At 41.0% G+C, this 21,476-nt stretch overlaps 1 protein-coding gene across 1 annotated transcript in view; it reads right to left on the bottom strand.

Annotated features, from left to right (window-relative positions):
* Window positions 1–21,476, bottom strand: part of CDH13 (cadherin 13) — a 1,004,502-nt gene that overhangs the window by 127,166 nt on the left and 855,860 nt on the right. The window lies entirely within an intron of this gene.

Here is a 21,476-nt window from a genome sequence, read left to right as displayed (position 1 = left end):
TGAAATTACAGAATGGTCATAGAGCTCAAGCAGATGAAGTTAACATGATGTTTTCCTCCAAGCAACAGGACCATGGAAAGAAAAAACAAAACAAGACAAAAAAAAAAAAAAGAAAAAAGAAAAAAAAAAAGAAACCCAACAGTGCTCCAAATCTTATTAAGTCATAAACCTGAGATGCATTTATAGATGCAGGGCAGATTTCCATGCCAACCTAGAAAATCAGGCAAGTTTTACTGCCCAGTTACCACAGAATCTCATAAACAGAATTCTTCAGGGAGCAGAGTTCTGTCAGATAACCTGAGAGCTTCATTCTGTATCCTTTCCAACTTGCCCTCACTGATTGCATTTGCTGGCTGCAAAATGCCTTCCTTACGTTTCCCTTGAACCATGCCAGCCAACTCAAGACTGAGGAAGGGGAGGGCGTGCTCTGTAATTTTAGCCCATAGCCCACATGGTCACCAGGGCAGGGATGTGTCTCTGGGATGCTATCATCATCATCATCATCATCATCATCATCATCATGGCCTCTTTACTGGGCCATATGCCAGGCACTATGCTCATGTAATTGGTCTTGACAATACCATGCTCTATTTAATCCTTACTCCAAGATGAGTACATTTATCTGCATTTTACTAATAAACAGACTGGATCTCAGAGAGGTTAAGTAATATGTCTAAGCTTACACAGCCAGAAAAAAGTGGCAGTGCTGGGATCTAAAGCAGATCTGGGATAACACATGGGTTTTCAGATCTTGGCTAAATGTCTATTAACACGAGCTGACTCTGTTCATTGCCACCCACTGCCAGATGACAGGGAGCACATGTGACATAAAGGTGGTGTGAGGGTTCTATGAAAGGTGGAAGCTAAGATACATCTTGGTTACTGACACTGAATTTAAGTCTGATGGTCCTAGACTGTCTTGTCTACCTCTGCAGATTCTAGGCTTGTTGGAAGTCCCCTTTCCCTGCAGCCGAGGGGCCAGCTCAGCAACGTGATCTTCTACATGGATGGCCAAGGAGCTTTCCAATTGGCTGCTGGGTTGTTCCACTGCCTTGCTCCCGTTGAATGGCCTTGAAGAGATGGGATTTAAATTGTGTCGAGGATATTAGTCCAAAGTGAATGAAGTGGAGAGTAGACTTCTCGTTTATGTCCCCAGAGTGATAAATGAGGGAGTGCAATTTTTTTTTCTAAGGCAAAGAAAATGGGAAACCAACGTGGATTTCAGACACATGAGAAATAGCTTATGAATTTAGATGATAGCTCGGCAGAAATAAATTGTACATCTGTTCATTCATTTTAATAAAGTGGAGGGATGGCATGCTGCTGGAGCCCTTGGAGAACCCTGGGTTTTTAAAATTATGGTCCTATAATAGTAGCATTAAAATTTGTAATGCAGCCAGTGGTTTCTGAATTGGAGGGAAAATTCATTTATAAAATAAAAGTTCAGACTTTGGAATGTAAATGGGAAAATGCAATTTTTTCTTGGCCAGATATGAATTAGTCCTGGGAGGGTACTACAACATCTTGACCATAAAATATATTTTTAAAATCTTATGAGAAAGTTTTCAGACTGCTGACAAAACTTCTTTGGGCAATCTCTATTTAGGTAAATTGTGCAGGTATGAAACATGGTTAACCAGCTTTGTTATTTCTGCCTTGAGCTTGGTGCTTTTTTTGTACTAGAGCAATTACAGATTAGTGTATTTCCATTTGAAATGAGTCTAGTTGGTTACAAATACAAAGATCACTTTTACACAGCAGCAGAAACACAAGGGAGAGAGCTTTTATAGAGCAGCAATCACCAGTTACCATGAAAATTTACTTATTCAACAAATAGTATTGAGTTTCTTATTACACGTGAGCCCTACGCTTGATATTGGGGAAAATATAACAATCTTGATCTTGGGTTTCCTGCTGACTTTAAAACCCAGAAGCATTATTAAAATTTCTTCAGAAATAGGTGTTGAGCCCATGGAAAGCTTTTAGACAGAGGAAGCCATTTCAATTTATTTCACAAATCAGTCACTCAAGCTTTCAGGTGGGAAAGAGGTACAAATAAACCAGTAGTGCCGACCGGCCGTGAGTAACACAGGCCCAGCAATGAAAACCCCAGAATGCCTCGGATGTATTTTATTGGCTTTCTAATGAAATTCTGAATGGATATAGAATGACAGGTCCATAAACTTGCAAAGAAAAAAAAAAAAACTAAAAAGAGATTGTGTATAGTCTTAGAATTGAGGGCAATTAGCTATTGTCTTAGGTGGGCTTTTGCTCCGAAATGTAAGACATTCTGCCTCAGGTTTGTAGGTACCTAGCCAGTATCTGAAGAGGTCACAGGACAAGGGGCCTGAGATGTGACATTTCAATAGAGACAGAGCAGAGATGGAATGACAAAGAATAAACCGTCCAAGTTCCTCACAGGTGGGACTATGGAGTGATTACCTGCCAGACAAAGGAAGATGAGAGGCTCCAGAAAGGTTTGCAATTAACATCTTTGGTTAACCAAGACCTAGACTTGGAACTAACTATTCAGGTCAGGGGCCTCCTGGGAACTGCATTTTTATATATCTTTGTTGATCTATATCTAGTTTCTTAGACTGTGTTCCTGGAAGTGAGTTTACTGGATCAATGAATAGGAATCTTTCTAAGGTTTTGGATAATATCTGAGTCTAGATCTAGTCTTGAGCATGGCTCTGCTGCCTCCTCCAATGGGGGCTATTTTGAAATGGAAATAGGGGCGAAGTCATCTGCTGAGAAAGGGAGAGGGGACAAGAGAGTTTTAAAGAGAGCAGGGACCAATGGAATATTCCTCAGCCATTAGAAACGACGAATACCCACCATTCACTTCGACGTGGATGAAACTGGAGGGTATTATGCTGAGTGAAGAAAGTCAATTGGAGAAGGACAATCATATGGTTTCACTCATACAGGGAATATAAAACATAGTAAAAGGGATTATAGGGGAATGGAGAGAAAATGAGTGGGAAATATCAGAGAGGGTGACAAAACATGAGAGACTCCCACTTAACTCTGGGAAACAAACAAGGAGTAGTGGAAGGGGAGGAGGGCGGGAGGTTGGGGTGACTGGGTGACAGGAAATGAGGGGGACACTTGATGGGATGAGCACTGGGTGTTATACCATTATGTTGGCAAATCGAACTCCAATAAAAAAATACATATAAATTTTTTTAATTAAAAAAAAATAAAGAGACCAGGGAGGGTAGAGATCACCCCCACCCCCACAAGTAGCTGTTTAGAGTCACACAGAAAGAATGGAAGACCCCACTCCACCCGGGTTAGGAAACCATGTGTTCAGGACTTGCCCTCAAATATTACCTATTGACTCACTCATCTTTAAATCCCCTCCATTACAGTGCCTGGCTTTCAGTAGGTGCTCAGTTAATGCTCGTGGCATTCCTTGTGTCAACTACTTCCTAAGCCCTTCCACAGGATCTCGCCACACAGGGACAGTCGCGTGATTCACACAGTCCCCGGGGCAGCTCTGTGTCTGCGCACATCCCAGTGGCACACGGTGTCCCTGAGTTTCCCAGGCCACGGACATCCAGTCCACCCTCAGAAAGGTCACAAAGGTGGAGAGTAAGAAAAAGCTAGATGCTGCGTGGTAAAATTAGCTGAAGAAATAAAAAAAAAAGAGCCCAGGAGGACGAAGTGCACCTGTTTGGCCACCGGTGACCTGTGGCCCTGGGTTAACCTCCTTTGTGGTGCTGTGTACCCTGCCCACCTCTGTCATGCGCTCTGGTGCTGTATCCTGTGGCCCCACAGCGCACCCATGGGCTCCACCTCACCTTGTCTCTTCAGATTTGCCCCCCAGGGTTGAGGTGGCTTCTAGGGGAGGCCCCAGCCCTCCCCTCCCGGGGCACAGGGACACCACTGCCCCTGTGCCAGCAGGGATGACAGGCCAGCTGCACTCCTGCTCAATGTGAGGCAAAAAGAACGAGGGAGGGAAGTGGTGGAAATTGCAAAGAGAAAAGAATTTATTTCTTCAGGTTTGAGAGGTAAAGGACAAATCCTAAGACAGGTGGAGCCACGTAATGGGCTGGGGTCTCAGCAGGGAATTCTGCTCACAGGGGTGGGGTGGGTGACCCCCAGTGGGTGGAAGGGGCAGCGGAGGGAAGGAATCTGCAACAAAGACATCACAGGAGACTCTCCCACTGCACAGGGTGGGAAGGGCCATCCTCTAAACACATGTGCATCTGAGGCCTGGGAACACAGAACCAATAAACCAGTCTGGAGGAGGTTAAGCATCTCCTGAGACTGGATCTTTGAAGAGAAATCGAGGGCTCATCATTTCTGTTTAAAGTGTAAGCACGTGCACGCACACACATTTTATTTAGGTGGGGCACATGATAACTTACAGCACTGTGTTGGTAAATGTCTAACCACTGACTCTTCAGGGGAGAAAAAAAGACCCTGGTTTGGAGCTTGTGCCAACTTCTGTGTGTCCTACCCACCATGGCTGGCTGCAAGCTGCCAAGGTCACATTACTGCAGGCGGAGCTGGGGAGAGATGCTCAACCAGCTCTTGCAAAGCTGGTGCAAGGTGGCCCCAGTGCACGCCTGCTTATGATGAGCAGGTGACAGGAACGGATTCCCTTTCAAACAGGCTCTACAGTGGATGGAAAGTGTAGTCGGATCTACAGACATTCCTTTCTTGGGGAATCACCTCACCTCCTCCCTTGGGGTCATGCTGGTGCTGTCAATCAGTCCTCACTTTCCTTCCTCAGAGGTGACCAAGTGACCTGGGGTGGGCCAACCGCCTCATCATTCCCTGGCACTCTGTGTGGACTGAGGTGGTCTTGGGACCTACTAACCAATCAAAGTCTTTCTAGGAGATTAGTCTTTGGATCTGGGCAGCAGGGTTTATGTGTTTCTTTGTACATAAGTCACGGGGACGTGAGCTTAGGGCCACCAGAGGCCATCTTACCTGACATGAGGAGAGAGTCTACTGGAGGAGAAAGCCAACAGACAAACAAGCACAGCTGAGAGACAGAGCGACAGCTAGATAGTGTTCTGATGATGCTCTCAGAGCTCTGCTGGCAGTCTGGGGTCACAAAGCCCTTAAACTTCCCTGGGGATGGGTACCAATGTGTTCCCCAGTGATGGGAACCTATGTGTTCCCCGGTGGTGAGTCCTGTGCATCGCCTTGTGAAGGGAGCCAGGATATGCTCGTGTTAGTTCAAAGTGGGCACCTGACCTTAGCAACAAAACGAGTGCAAGCAGAGGATCTTTAACTCTGGAGAACTAAAAGCAGATATTCTCGAGGAAGAGTGAGCCTCTAGTCTCAGCCTTACTCTAATTGATTTGTCTTTTCAATTTCCCAGGGCTGAAGGAAAACGGTATTTTGACCATTTCTATATGAGGCTGGTACAAGTGGTCAATTCAATTTGCTGGGGTTTGTTGAGGCTTTCCTCTGAGCGACAGGGCCCAGTGCCGATCATGTGGGAGGCCAATGCTCGGCTATTATAAACCAGACAGCTAACTGGTTCTGGCTCTGATATATAGATCTACAGCGCCGAATTGAACCTGTGTTAAACCATGCATCCAGGGGCGATTAGCAAAGGCATCTGTTCCTATTTGCAGAGCTGTTGGGAAAGAGCGCTGTTTGCTCGATTTGATTTAATGCAACAAATATTCTTTGTGCCCCTTCTGTGTACATTGCTCTGTGACCAAAGGGGGACTCTGTGACAAATGAAACTATATCTACCCTCAGGGAGCTCCAGTCTGGAGGAAGTAGAGGTGGGTACCTTATAATGTTGATCTAGCTCATGCTGGGAAGGAATGCTGTGACTGGGACAGGAGCAAAATGCTGGAGAGGCGCCAGTTAGAGAGAGCCACTTAATTCTGACTGGGAGGTGGGGGGGTGGGCAGCTTAAGGAAAGTGCATGGCTGCCCCAGGCCTGTCACTGGGGGAACAGACTCATGGAGGGTAGGCCACCTCTCTAGCCATCCCCCACCCCACCCCCGCCCTGTGCTTCTGCTATATGCGCTAGCTCCAGCTCTTTCTCTCAGTTCCTCCAAGCCTCTGGTGTGCCTCAGGGCATTTGCGTCTGCTGTGTTCTCTGCCCTGGGTGAGCTATCCCAGACACTGTCTCTTCTCACTTTAGTTGGCAAAGCCAGTATTTAAAGGAGGAGACATTACTTTGCGACTTCACCTTTCCAGTAATGTAATGTCACCTGTCCAGACTAGGTCATGTTCCTGAAGCTCTCAGAACTCATCTGTGGGATGTATCCCTCTTGGAATACTTTAATGTCTGTCTTCCCTGCTAAGCCTCAAGAAGACCAGGACTTGTTCATCTTGTTTAAATCTCCAGCCTTTGGCCCCACTGTGTTGGATTAGCATGTGGTGAGTGACAGTGCTGAGACCACCAGCAATGCTGCTAACTCAGAGCAAGTACATCAAGTGCACAAGGACTGGTGAACGTGGAGAAGCACATTATCTCATTAATGACTATGGAACTGCAGTAACGACAGTAATAAATTTAAAAGATTTAAAAATTGTTATCAGTGATGACAGACTAGTATAAAAATGACCCTTGTTAATGAACTGAAGTTTTTCTTGCTTTATAGGCATTTCTTCGAATTCTCCAGTGAGCAAAACCTGGATTTCAATCATGAGATCTAATAATTGGTGTAACATTATAAGCTATCCACAGTGATGCAGGAAGATTTCAAATTAGATGTGCACATGCGTGTATATAAAGTGGAACGGTCGGTCCTTTTCCAGGAATGTTGCTGTGCTCAACAGTGAGTCCTTGGCCCTGTCGTTTGGGTCTCTAACAGGCTAGCTTGTCGGGGACCTGGCTTCCTTCATTTCTGAATCCCGTAGAGCCAGAACCATGTGTAGAAAGTCAGCAAGTGAGTATTGCGTACAGGTTGAGAGCTGAGCTCTGGAACGAGGCAGTCTGAGTTGGCATGGCCTTCCTGTCCCACCACGTTGTAACCTCAGGATGTTTCTTAACTTCCCCATGCCTCGGTTTCCTCATCTATGAGATGGGGGTAATGAGAGTCCTTATGTCATAAGGCTGTTGTGAGAAATGATCCATGATACCTCCAGCCTTTAGAACAGGGCTTCACAGATAAGCACATAATAACCACTAGCTTAAAAAGGGTGCTTTTAGGGATGAAAACATTTTTCATCTATTCTTTGCTCATAAGAGGTGATTCTTATGTTTGCCACTGGACCTATAAAAATAAAGATATAAGGCTGCCGATCAAATTCATTGGCTATTGAAAAATCTCTCTCCCCCTTTTTAATTTGAAGAAACTGTGGAGTGAGAGGGAGTAGCTTTAGATTCATCCTGGTGAGACCAGGAGATACTCCTGTGTGTGAGTGCAGTAGCTAGACGCAGGGCTTGCCCAAAACACCATCCTGACTTGAATGGAGAGGCAGATGAGGAACAGGAAGGTGGGAGAGAGTGGGTTCAAGTTTGAAGTGTTCAAGCAGAGCTGGAACAGGACATTATGCACCTGGCCCAGGTGCACATGTGCAATGAAAAAAACCGGATAGATGCTCTCTGAAGAACAGCCCTGGCAAGGCATCCTGGAGAGCTGACCTGAAGGGCAAGACCAGGGACTGAGGATATAACAGCTGGGCGGAATTAGGCTGAAATGCTCTGAGGATAGGGTCTACTGGCACTGAGTAGAGGACTGCTAACCCTTTCATAGTGCAGAAACAGATTAGTGCAGAGTTGAGAGCATGGGATGTAGACTCTGGGCAAGTTCCCACACCCATGAGATGGGTGGGACAGGAATAGTACCCCTCTCAGGGCTGGCAGGAGGAGTGAATGATGGAGCATATGTAAAGCTCTTGGACCCTGTGCGGCACAAAGCAAGGGCTTCCAGGTGTGTGCATTGGCTTCTGGATGCTTATCTAATGACAGAGGATGAAAGAGCGGGTCCAGGGAGGGTTGGACAGGTGGAACTTCTGATTGAATGGTCAGTCTTGCCTTTGAGAAGAACTCATTACACATTTGCTCTTGCTGGTGGGAAGTCTGCTCCATCAAAAACATCTCTTCGGGATCCCTGGGTGGTGCAGCGGTTTAGCGCCTGCCTTTGGCCCAGGGCGCGATCCTGGAGACCCGGGATCGAATCCCACGTCGGGCTCCCGGGGCATGGAGCCTGCTTCTCCCTCTGCCTATGTCTCTGTCTCTCTCTCTCTATCTGTGTGACTATCATAAATAAATAAAAGCTTAAAAAAATTCTCTTTAAAAACAAAAACAAAAACATCTCTTCAAATTTGCAAAGAAAAAGGAGATGAAAAGTTTGGAATCTCAATATCTAATTCCCCCTCGACCTTGGGAAAGGGATCACCTTGCTTAGCCTTTGCTTTCTCATATACACAAGGGTGACAATCACAGCCTCTTCACTGGACTGTCACTGGCAGCCAGCGACAGAGAGTTTGTGGAGTGTGGATGGGCTTCATAGGCTTAAAGTTGACTCTTTGAATGTCTAACAATGGTCCCTGGGACTGGTAATTGTTCCCCATCTGAGGATATAGAAGGTGGGGTCACATGTGACAGAGACATCTTCCCTAGGAGCCTCCTGGCCAGTGATTCACCTGTGGAACAACAATATTCCTGGGCAGCCCAGGGGTTCTGAGTCTTGATCTGGCACCTGTCACCTTGTCTAGGCCCCGTTCTGTCTCGTGCTGCTCCAGCCACACTGCATAGCTCTCAGTTCCACAAGAAAGACATACTGTTTCCAGAACTGGAGTCTTCACGTGGACCCTCTGCATTTCCCTGAGTCTCAATGTTATGGGTTTTAATTTGTGTCTCCCCAAAAAGCTATGGTAGAGTCGTAACCAGCAGTGTCTCAGAATGCCACCCTACTTGGAGATAGGGTCTTTAGAGAGGTGACCACATTAAAATGGGGTATCAGAGTGGGCTCTAATCTGATATGACCAGTCCTTACAAAAAGGGAAAATTTAGACCCAGACATTCACACAGGGAGAAGGCTATGTGCAGAGGAGGGCAGAGATCAGGTGATGGGCCTGAGCTGATAAAGATCGTAGATTGCCGGCAAACCACCAGAAGCTAAGAGACCAGCATGAATAGACTTTTCCTTAGAAGGAAAATAGAGGCACTTTGATCTTGGACTTCTGGCTTCCACTGTCAGAGAATCAATGTCTGTTGTTCAAGTCACATGGTATGTGGCACTTTGTGACAGCAGCCCCAGTACACTAACACAGTCATCATAAATGCCACCTCAGAGGAGACCTCCCTGCACGTCATGGTAGGTGTCCACATGGTCCCCATCTGTGGTGATTTCATTCCATTCCATTTTGTCCCTAGGGGCCATCCAAAGCTATTTTATGGCTCGTTGTCCCCACACTAGATTGTAACCTCATGAGGTCAGGGCTATGTTGTGCTTACCACACTGTATCTCAGCCTAACACAGTGCCTCGCAAAAAGGAGACATGGGATCCATGTTTGATGGATGGGCTGGTGAATGAATGAACAAATGAATGAATGAATGCACTTTGAAAAGCAACAGTATAGCATTATGGAGTGTGATATGTGAGCACAGATACATTCAGGTAGGGCAGGCTGAAGAGGATCCTTCTCATCACTTGCTACCTTTTTAAATCTGGGCAAGCCAATAGCAAAGAGCAAAAAATGCTGCCAACAGTGGGAAAATGGATATTCAGTCTGTAACTGAAATAGATTTTAGTTTGGAAAGAAGTGAACATGTTAAAATCAATTCTGGATTATTTTGTCTAATCGCGCTTAGAAAAATGAACGTATACAGAACTCTGGAGCTGTGGGATATTTCCTTTCCTTCTTGTTTGTAAGTTCACGGTGTAAGTGGAGCCTGTCCCCACTCCAATGATTTCTTTATGCATTATTTATTAACATTCTCCCTCACTATTCCTCCTTTTCTCTCTCCTTGACTGGTAAAGAAGTATGTTTAGGGCCCCCTGCAGTCTATGTAGATTCGTTTATTCACTTCTGGGAAGGAATTTAATGTCAGCCCTCTTGGCTCGCAATAAACCACAGTAAAATGATAAACCTCAGGATTGTTCATGACTTTTGTGTCACTGTAGGGCCTTGATTTTCTTCACTGGCAGCAGCATTTTGTGCTGCAGCAAGACTGGCCTGGGATCTGCTATCTAGCTTGAGCGGCACCCCTTATCTTGAAAACCAGTGGGTTTTCAGTGGGTCGGATGAGATTCTTTCACAAGTCCCCTCAACAACATGACATTTTAATTTTTCAATGGCCTCTGTTGCTTGCTGTCCAATATTTTTAATTTATCCTCTCATTTGCCTCTTATTTGGTCATATGCTGCATGCCAGGCTGGGTGCTGGGGCCAGAACAGAGAACAAAAGAGACATGTGCCCCTTCTTGTGGAGTTTACATTCTCTTTTGGGGGAGAATGACAATAAGTGAGTAAATAACTATATGGCACATTAGAAGATCAATATTATGCATTACCTATTAGAATAAAAAATATATACATATAGGATATGAACCTATTAGAATACAACACATAATAGAATATTATACATGTGACACTATGTAGAATATGGAATAGGATAATATTTAATAGCATATTAGAAGCTGAGACACAACAGACTGTAGTATCTGCTGCATGAATAACAAACTCATCTCTACTTAAATATTTGATGTTGTCCCTGTGCTTGACTCTACAGGCAATGATGGAAAGGGTGTGCCCCCAAATATTAAAGGAGATACTATATGTGCACATGATTACACAGTAATGTGATAATATTGTGCTGGGAGATGCCTAGTGTGTGTAGAAACAAGAAGAATGAAGCAACAACATTCCTGGGGGATTTATAATTTGGGCATTGCAGGATAAACTGGAGTTTTCCAGATATAAAAGAAGAGAAAGACATTCTAGAGAGAAAGCAACAGAATGTACAGTGGGCAACAGAATGCACAATGGCACTGAGACATGCCAAAGGCTGGCATTTTGGCAGGAATAAATAAGGCTTCAGTGTGACCTGAGATGACCAGGTGGATGATATTTAAAACCATCCACACATAAGACCCAATGATCTTATTTCTAACATTGTTCAGTACAAAACAGTGGCCAGATGCAGTGGGGCTTTGGATACTTCACTCTCCAACATATGCCATTTGGTTGCCCTTGGCTTTCTGTTTTTAAACCGGTAAGTTCTCATTCTGTAAGCTGCATATGGAAGTATAGTGTTGCTATATTCTTAGAGTTTAAAAAATATATATGCTTGATAGCTTTGCAGTTGTTGCTTTTAGTGTAAGAAATTATATTTGAATAGAAGCAGATGGATGAAGTCTGCAGAGACCACCGTGCTATGGAGTGGCCCAGTGGTGAGACTCTGCCAGCTGTAGTAAAAAATTGCTTTTATTGCCACTGAGTGGCTGGTGACCCTCAGAGCATAACCAGAGGGTTAGTAGAAGTATGGAATTTGCAGAGGTTCACACAAGGATGGTGGGGATCAACACATCATGAATATAATTATAAAAGAGTGATTAATGCAATAAATCATCTGGCTGTCTGGTCTACCTCTACGAGAGATTTGAAGAACTAGCCATGGGGCAGATTACATTTTTTTCACTTAAAAAAATCCAGATGTTTTGACATCACATATAGTTTCTAATTGGCACAGGCATTTTCAACAATGCAAGACTTCTCACCCTGCTGTCTATGAACAATTAAATTCAAGAAAGCACACACCACTCTTTTCCTTAGCTGGAAGACTCCTATTTGGATGATGGCTTCTATTTATAGAGCACACTTATATTTGTACAAATGCTTCCCTTTACTCTCTTTTAGTCAAGAAATCCAGCTGTAGACCTGCTGTTACAAGTACTTTTGAAATTTGAACATTAGGAGATTCAGCTGATGATTTCATGTTTTTCTATGACCTTCGTGCAGGAGAAGAAAGCAATGAACTCACCCTTTCTCAGTGAAGATAAATGGAGGACATGGGTATTGGCTGCTTTGCAGCTAACCCCTAGTTAATTATGTGATGGGAAGTTGGGGATGCAATTCGCCGTAGATGGAGTTCCCAGAGTCCTTGGGCAAGGTGTTGGCCCAGATGAAGATGGACCAGGAACAGATGTAGTCAGAAGTGATGTTACTATTTGCATAGTTGGAAGTGAGTGGTACCTGTGCACTGAAGTTACTCTGTTCTCTTTTCTCCAAATATTCTATTTCTATACATGTTGGGATTCCCCACATCACTACACAAAGCATGGGATGAAAATCCCAATGGTGTATGTTTGGTTTTATTTAAAACTTCAGATACTTTGAAAACTGTCAGACAGGTGATTTCACAGTATTGCCAGAGAAAGTCTCCTATATTTCATTATGATAGCTATAAAAAGCTTCATAGGAAGAGGGAGGATGGACTATTTGGAATAAGATTTAATCACCTTTAAAGATTTATCTGGTTGTTAAAATGTCTTGGACTCCACCCTCCAGAAAAGCTACTCAAGTCAGGTAATCAGGTAATTGAAATGGGTTTGATCTTCTAAGCAATATGTGGTTGGCTTTCTGGATTAATCTCTATTGAGCAAGCAGAATGTGTAATTACATGGTCAGCGTTTAGACACAGGCACGTCTGGATTTAAAGGGCTCTCCAACAGGAAGTAAACTTGTAGAGGAGGAGAGTCTCATTTAAAGCACTCACTAGTCACTATATTGCACGGAACCCTGGAGGAGTGGATAAATCTATTCACTTTAAATAGACTTTTGGTAAAAGAAGGCACAGAAAGGTATTTCCTAACCACCAAACAACCAAAAACAAATGAAGCTCCAAGAGTTAAGGAAATTCCAGATATTTATGTCAACTCAAGAGTGAGAGGCTCACAAAGGGAAGCTTGCCACTAGTGATGTAGCTCAACTTTCCTGCAATTGGAGTCACTTCTTGGTTACCAATATCAAGGAGGTGACATAAACATTTTAAACTTTTCACTGACATGAGTTGATTTTGAAGCCAGCAGTAAGAGAAGATATGGGTACTGAGAAACTATTTCATTATAGTTCTTTAATCCATATTTTTAAGAAGATATGAGGATAAAAAAATAAAAAAAAAGAAGATATGAGGATGTTTTGTGCCACAATGAATTTCGTATTTACATTTACTGCTTTTCCCTCATGCTCTAGATTAAAAAGCTGATCTAGATTTTTTCCTTGTTGATGGTAATTGGTGCAAAGTTCTCCTAGACCGACCCTGAACTCTAGAATAACTTGAGAATATGGATATAACACAAAAACTCCTACCTATTTAAAAGCACTGGAGAACTATCCAGGCAGCCAGAACTTGAGAGTCCAGATTTGTGCAGAGAAGGAAGCTCACTGAAGTGAGGCTAATATCCTATGGGGTTTTTACCCAAAGGCATTTTCTTAATTGTAGTGGCACAGGGACAATAAGTTAAGGATCTGACCAGAAGTACTGGCTAAGCTGCCAGGAGCCAAGCAGAGCTTTCAGCAATCTTTTGAGAAGACCATTGAAATTCAAGGTCTCTGAGGTAGAGGAGCCCTTGTAAACATACCAGACTTTCAGTGAGGACCCCAGAAAGGCTGCCTCTGAGGACTAAGGGAACCCAGGAAGTAGATTAGCCCTCATAAAAGGCAAACTCAACAATAAACCAATGCAACCCTAGACTTACTGAAAGTCATCTTTTTCTACTCTTATTGGTTTCAGGAAGTAAAAGTAAATCCTTTCTGGAAGAATATAACACCAGAATTCCAAATTACTTTAAAATTTTTTTTCACATATGTTCTTCATAATTGCATTAAAAATAAATTCTAGGCAGGCCAAGAGACTATGACACATGGTCCAAAAAATCAAGTGAAAAATACTGAAAATAGAAATAGACTTAGAAGTGATCTTGATACTGGTTATCAGACATTGAATTTAAAGTAACTCTGAGTAAAATATTTAAAAATAGACAAACTGGAAAATTGCAGCAGAGAATATTACTCTATAAAATAAATTCATAGAAATTATATTTAAAGTACAATAGGTGGAATTAAGAACTTGATGGATGGGTATAAAAAATTTGACACAGCAGAAGAGAGAATTGGTGAGCTGGAAAACAAGTCAACAGAAGCATAGAATATATATATGTAATTAGAGTCTAAGAAAAAGGAGAGAAAATGGGTCAAAAGAAGTATTTGAAGTTATGTTATGAAGTGAAATGCTTAGAGAACAAGTATGATAAATACAAGTTAAACCATACCTCAGCATGCCATGGTAAAACTGTTGAAAAGAAAAGGCAGAGAAATGTTATGAAAAGCAGCTGAGGAAAGAGCTACATTTCTGTCATTGGAGAAGACAGTAATCCTGAAAGCTGACCCCAAACATCAGCTGATGTTAGAAGTCAATGAAACAGCCCGCTTAACATGTTACAAGAAAATAATTATCAACTGAGATTCTGCATCCAGTGAAAATAAATATAAAAAATTCAGGTAAAAAAGGTGATAATAATATATGAGAGAATTTGCCAGCAATAGACCTACACTATTTTTAAAATAAAAGGGAATTCTTTAATCAGAAGGAAAATTATCCCATGTGGAAGCATAGAAACATGAAGGAACAAGTAATAATATAAAGGGTAAATAAGTGGATGTTTATTAAATAAGTAATATTTTTATAAATTGCATAATATGTATAGAATTCAAACAGGACAATAATATCTCAAAAGATAGAAGTGGGATAAAGGGAGTTCAAACATTCTGAGGTCGTTGGAGAATCCAGGAAGTGGTTAAAATGCTAATTTATATTAGGTTCTGTAAGCCAAGAATGTATATTTCAATTTCTCAGAAATTAGTACATGAATATGAAAATGCAATATAATAAGTTATAGCAGAATATGAAATGATAAAAAGTGCCGGATTAATTAAGAAAGAGGTGAGAAATGAGAGAAGAACTATATGAACTCCTATCTGTGCTCAGATAGGAAATAAATATTAGGATTAGTAGAAATGAGAGAAGGACTTACTCATTATTAGAAATAAGAGAAGAACTATATGAACTCCTATCTGTGCTCAGATAGGAAATAAATATTAGGATTAGTAGATTTCAACGCAAATATATGGTCTTGTCATTACATGTAAATTGAAAAAATAATCCAAGTAAAAAGACTAGGATTATCAGAACTGATAAAATAAAATAAAAACCCAAATATACATTGTTTATAAGAAATGCACTTTAAGGGATACTTGGGTGGCTCAGCTTTTGAGCATCTGCCTTCCACTCAGGGTGTGATCTGAGATCCAGGGATCGAGTCCCACACTGGGTTCCCTGTGAAGAGCCAGCTTCTCCCTTTGTATATGTTTCTGCCTCTCTCTCTGTGTCTCTCATGAATAAATAAATAAATAAAATCTTTATTTTTAAAAAAGATATGCACTTTAACATAAGATTACAGAAAACTTGTGAGAAGAAAGGATGGAAAAAATAGAGTATAATGACACTAACCTTAAGAAAGCTATAGTACTTATTCTAATACTAGATGAGGTAAATGTTAAAGCAAAAAGCATTTCCATAAGTAGAGAGTAAGTTTTGAAATCAAAACATCAGGAAGAGAGAACAATTTTAAATTTGTATGCACTTAATAATAGCTTCAGTCAAAGGAAAATTTGATACAACTAACAGGAGAAATAGATATAGCTACAATCATAGATATAATATTTACACTTTCAGTAACTGATAGAATAAAAGATTAACAAAATATGCAGAGGATTTGAACAAAAATGTTAACTGTAGATTTCACAATGTTTTCATGTGCATGTGAGCTATTTATCAAAACCGATCATATTCTGGGTTGTAAAACAAGTCTTAATAAATAGCAAAGGACTATAACCATATCAGTATGTTCTCCAACCACAGTGGAATTAAACTAGATGTCAATAAATTCCAAGTATAGGGCAGCCCCGGTTCCCAGCGGTTTAGCGCTGACTTCAGCCCAGGGTGTGATCCCGCAGTCCCCAGATCGAGTCCCATGTCAGGCTCCCTGCGTGGAGCTTGCTTCTCCCTGTGCCTGTGTCTCTGCCTCTCTCTCTCTGTGTCTCTCATGAATAAATAAATAAAATCTTAAAAAAAAAATAAATTCCAAGTATGTGGAATTAAGCAACACACACTTAGACAGTGGTGACTGAGAGGGGTTTTAGAGGTTTCTGAGCTGCTGATCATGTTCTTTTTCTTGATTTGGATTTCATGTTTAACTTGTGAATCATAAAATCACTCAGTAGTTGTGTACTTTTTTTTGTATAAAATTATATGTTAATTTTTAAAAAGGCCATAAAACTTGAGTAACTTGCAATTTAGAAAGACATTTTGGAATATTTTGTTAAAATAAGTAAGCAATTATAAACTCCTAATTTGTAGCAATATTGTAGGGGATATTGCTCAATATTAGGGAATTGAGAGAAAGTTCAGATAAAAATTTAGTGAATGTTCATAGCAGAATTATTCACAACAGTCAAAAAAATGGAAACAGACCAAATGTCCATCAGTGGATGAATGCATAAACAAAATATTGTAAATCCATAGAATATTATTCAGCCATAAAAAGGAATGATGTTTTGATACATGGTACAATGTGGAGGAAGCCTGAAAACATAGGTGAAAGGAGCAACTCACAAAAGACCACATATTGCATGACTCTATTTATATGAAATGTCCAGTATAAGCAAGTCCATAAAAATACAAGGAAGATGAGTAGTTGCTAGGAGTTGTGGGGAAATGTGGACAGGGAATGACTGCTAATGGGCATGAGGTTTCTTTGGGGTGACTGAGTGTTCTGGAATTAGATAGTGGTGATGGCTGCACAACTTGTAAGTCTACTAAAAACCAATGATTTTACATTATAAAAGGGTGAACTTTATGGTACATGAATTATATCTCAAAAAAGTTATTAAAAATACTTAATGGAATGTGAAGCAGAAGTGGCAAAGTTAAGGAATGAAAATAAATAGATGTTATCCTGACATCATTCGGCATCAGATTGTTCATTAAGAGGAAAAAGTAAATTTTTAAAGAAAGATTTTATTTATTTATTTGAAAGAGAGAGAGAGAATGAGAAAGAACACAAGAGCAGAGGGAGGGATAAGTAGACTCCTCGCTGAGCAGGGAGCCCAGCATGGTGCTCGATCCCAGGATACTGGCATCATGACCTGAGCTGAAGGAAGGCACTTAACTGACTGAACCACTCAGGTGCTCCAGAAAAAGTAAATTTCTAACACAAGAAAGAAAATAGCTCCTTGATTGCCTGATAAGCCAACTAATGAAGAGGATTGAATCATGATGGACACATTGGTAAAAGACTTAAATTTCTTGTGATTTTACCTGCCCTGTCAACACTAATAAAAGTAGTATAAAACTCTTAATATGCCCTTAGAATAAGGATATGAATGACCCCCATGGATGACATGATCAACAAGTGTCGTCAACTTACACAAGAGCATTTGAAATTGCATAGCTACATATATCGTATATAATTATGTGTGCGTATGTATACACACTTAATGAGAAACCTGATAGAGATTTTCTCAAATTTAACACTTATCAAAATTTACATGAGTTTTCCATGATGAAATCTGTTGTGAAGGTGAAAAAAATATGTTTCTAAAATCTCAATAATACAGAGCAAGTTTCTATCAACACTACCAGGGGAAGGCCTAGGCTTTTGTTCTGTTTCTAGAAGTGATATTACATAATTATTAGAGACAACAGAGTTTGATGTCAAACATGTAAAAGTAAAGGCATTACAGGGTGGATTAGCCAGTTAATTAAGAAAATATTTGTATTAAAGAGTCCAAAGAAAAATAAGATTCCCAAGGCATCAAAATTTCTGAAGATCCAACACTGGTTTTTAGGGATGGAAGACTGGCCCTCCACACTCACTTGATAACCCATGCGAGCATCTGCCCATGGCTCAGTTTCAGCTTCCTGGCTATATGCTCGTGCCATTTACCTTCACCCCTCTAAAACCACAGTGTTTACTCATCTCTCATCTGCCAGCTGGAGGACAGGACCTTTAAGTATTATGCCATTTTTATTAAAAATGTTGTAATGTGATAGTTCAAACATAGCAAAAGTTCCCTTAGAATTCATCAAATAGCCAAAAAAAAAATATCCTAAGTTATTAGGTTTAAATCACCAATCACCATATTAACGTAAAACCTGAATATTAACGTAAAACCTGAATATTAACGTAAAACCTGAATATTAATATTAATTAATATTAATTGGAAAAATGAAGAAAAACTCAAAGTCTGAAACTAACATTTAGTTGAATCATTATGTAAAATCTATTAGGAAAGCTCACATATGACTCTCTACAGGGAGATAAGAGCTTCAAATACAAATTTCATGAAAGTCAATGATTAAAAATTGATTTCATATATCAACAATAAGTTTAAGTATGACTTTGGCTATCATATCCAGTGACACAGTTTTAATGTTAAGATTATCTTCAGGAAGCATTTTTAGTAAATTCTGAATTACTGAGTGCTTCCTAGGACCATGACCAAAAATAAGAGAGATGGGGCCTTGCCCCTCAGCAAGCTTATAGTCCATGTAAATAAACACAATGGAAAAAACAGATGAGCTGACTTTGAATTGAGAATTTACTTTTAAAAATAACCTTTAAAATATCTCCTTCCTCAGTAACAACTCCTATACTGTCCACAGCAGCAACATGCCAACTAAAGATGGAGTTCTCAGGCTCCCTTACAGATAAGGGAGGCTAAAGAGATGCAAGCAAAAGTCGTGTGGGTTTCTGGGGAAGCTCTTCAAATGACATTTACTTAGGTGGCAGGTCCTTTTTTGCCCTTCTCATTTCCTTTTTCTTTCTTCCTATTATACGGACATAATGGCTGGTGCTGCAGTGACCCTATTGTACTAGGAGTCATCCTAGTACATCCTAGTAAGAGGAATCTGGGAAACTGAGGATGTCATGGCTTCACACACTGGTCTGGGAACTGTCTACCTACACACTTTTATGTGAAAGAAACCATACCTCTACCTCATTTAACACAGTGTTATTTCCAGACTCTGTTATTTGTGGTCACATATAACTTCTTTCAAACAGATAGCAAAATTAATATCTTTACAGATGGAAGATCACGTCAAAAAGAATTAAAACAAACAAACCAACAAAACAACCATACATTCCTATGAACTTCCAAAGAAATGTTCTAATATAGACATAGAAACTTATATAAGACAACATCTTCTTGGATAATTTTTCTAAACATCCTCAAATTAAAACGACGACTATTTCCATCCTGGAATGATTAAACTTGACTTTCATCTCTAAACACTATTTCAGCTTCAAGATCCTAAGTGCCATGTTTCCTCTCTATTCCTCGTGTATCCTATTGTCCTATCTTTTCCACATCCCAGAGACCACTGCGCTGGGCTGAGTTCTCTTCGGGTGTTCTCCATCCCCCCTTAGCAGATGTGTCTTGGCCTGTTTTGCTTCTGTTCATAGTGATGCATTTTACTGATTCTGCTATCTCTCCTCCAGAATTTCTTCTCCCCTTGAACTCTAGGTTCTTAACCATTGATTTCAAAGTGCTTAATTAATCAGGTTCATAGATCACATTAAAGGAAAACAGTAGCCTTTCAACATGGGAAAGAGATGCCCCTTTGGATTAAGAATGTCAGTTGACCTTTTAATTTTAGAAATATTATCATCATCATATCATCAGTTGGTGTTCTCATCACCAACACACTAGAGAACAGTTGGTGACCAGCACTCTCTAAACGCTTTTCATCACCAGCTCATTTCATGTTCCTAAGAACCTAATGAGGTAGGTTTTATTGTCAGCCCCATCAATAGGCGAATAAATCAGAATATAGATGATTAATATTATCATATCCATGATGGGATTTGAATCCAGTTCTGGTTCTAGAGCCATCTCTTGCCCTCTGTGTTATATACTACCTCTGGCAATTCTGGCATCCAAAATGTATGAATCCCTTTTCAACAACAAAGAAATCAGCTTTTTAGGAATATGATAGAAAATCTAACTGTGAATTTAATTTGTCCATCATTGGACAAAGACCATTTTGGGACATCTAATATCCAAGAGGGAGTGTTTGATGTATTCCTCTAGTTTTATTTCTTATATCTCTATATGAGCTAAGACATCACCTTTGCCCTGTGGGAATCTCAAGTCTTCTGTCCAATGTCCATTTGAAGAGAAGTTCTGTGCCTTTGCCAATACCCACAGGTGAATACATTTTCCATGATGCTACTCAGTGCCTCTTACTCTTTACTTCAGATCTATGTTAAGTTTTTCCTTGAAGTCAGTGGTATTAACAACAACACAAATCTCTCACTCATGGTATTTGGTTTGTGACTAGGTACACACTTATTTTTTCCTGAGTCACAGACGCTAGATAGAGCTGCACTGAAGTAACTAATTAGTCCCACATGCCTGGTAACATTGATATGTCTTCTTATTTTATATTGGGGTTATGCAATTTTAATTTTCATTACTATGTCTATATTGAATATACCCTTTAGCACTTTTTTGGAAATAGCTTTGGAAATAGAAATTTTGTAGGTAAACCAGTATCCCCAGTGAATATCCCATGGGACACCAGCTCAGTGAGCCATGATGAGATGACCCGGGAAAAGTTATTCCCAGGGCCAAAGATGTCTAAAAAACCCTATAGACTATACCTGCCCCTCTTAGAGAGGCCAAGCATTTGAAAGGCTTCTGGAAGTGCTTCACCAAAAGAAATCTTTTTGCTGTTCAACTCAGTGTTCCCCCATCTAGCTGACCCTGAAGTCTTCCCTTGCCCCACAATCATGTGACTTGTGGAACTAGTTTTTTGGATACCAATTTGGGCAACCCGGGAATAGTGAAAAATCTGTTTTAGCAGTCATAGGAATGTGTCATGGGAAACAAAAGAATGAGGCCATATCAGCTACTTTGGCCTCTGCCATGTTGAGGTTGGAATCCTGAGTGCCCAAGAGCTCCCTGGGAAAGGGGGTGGGTTTCCAACTCTGGATGAGTCACACAGGCAGGGCTGCTGGGATGGAGAGGGCACTGGGGAGCCAGAGTGCCCACCTCTCTTGAGCCATCTGGAGTAGCCCTGGGACTCTTGACAGAGGGGTGGGGCAACTGCAAATCCAGACATGGGCTTTTTTCTGAATGTTAGGGAGGGAGGGTAGAAAACATCAACCATAGATAAGGAAGCACAACACTGCAGTTAGTGGCATGGCTCACTGGTAGCTGTGTTCATGTCCCATTTCTGTCGCTTATTCTTTCCATGACCTTGGAGCAGTTATCCAGATTCTTTGAGCTGAAAATAGCTCCCTTACTGGTAAAAAGTGGTTAATGAAACCAACCTCATGCAGTCAAATGAGGCAACGAATCAAAGGTGGAGAGCCCCGTTGTTGTTGGATGCACAGCAAAGGCTCAGCCAATGACAAAAGCTATCTTTACTGATTCTATGCTCTTGGTCAGTAAGAGGGGTGTCAAATCCT

The sequence above is a fragment of the Nyctereutes procyonoides genome, unplaced genomic scaffold, assembly GCF_905146905.1.
Source record: "Nyctereutes procyonoides isolate TBG_1078 unplaced genomic scaffold, NYPRO_anot_genome, whole genome shotgun sequence".
NCBI classification, from domain to species: domain Eukaryota; kingdom Metazoa; phylum Chordata; class Mammalia; order Carnivora; family Canidae; genus Nyctereutes; species Nyctereutes procyonoides.
The sequence above is the reverse complement of the archived record's forward strand: the minus strand, read 5'-3'. Positions and strand labels throughout refer to the sequence as shown.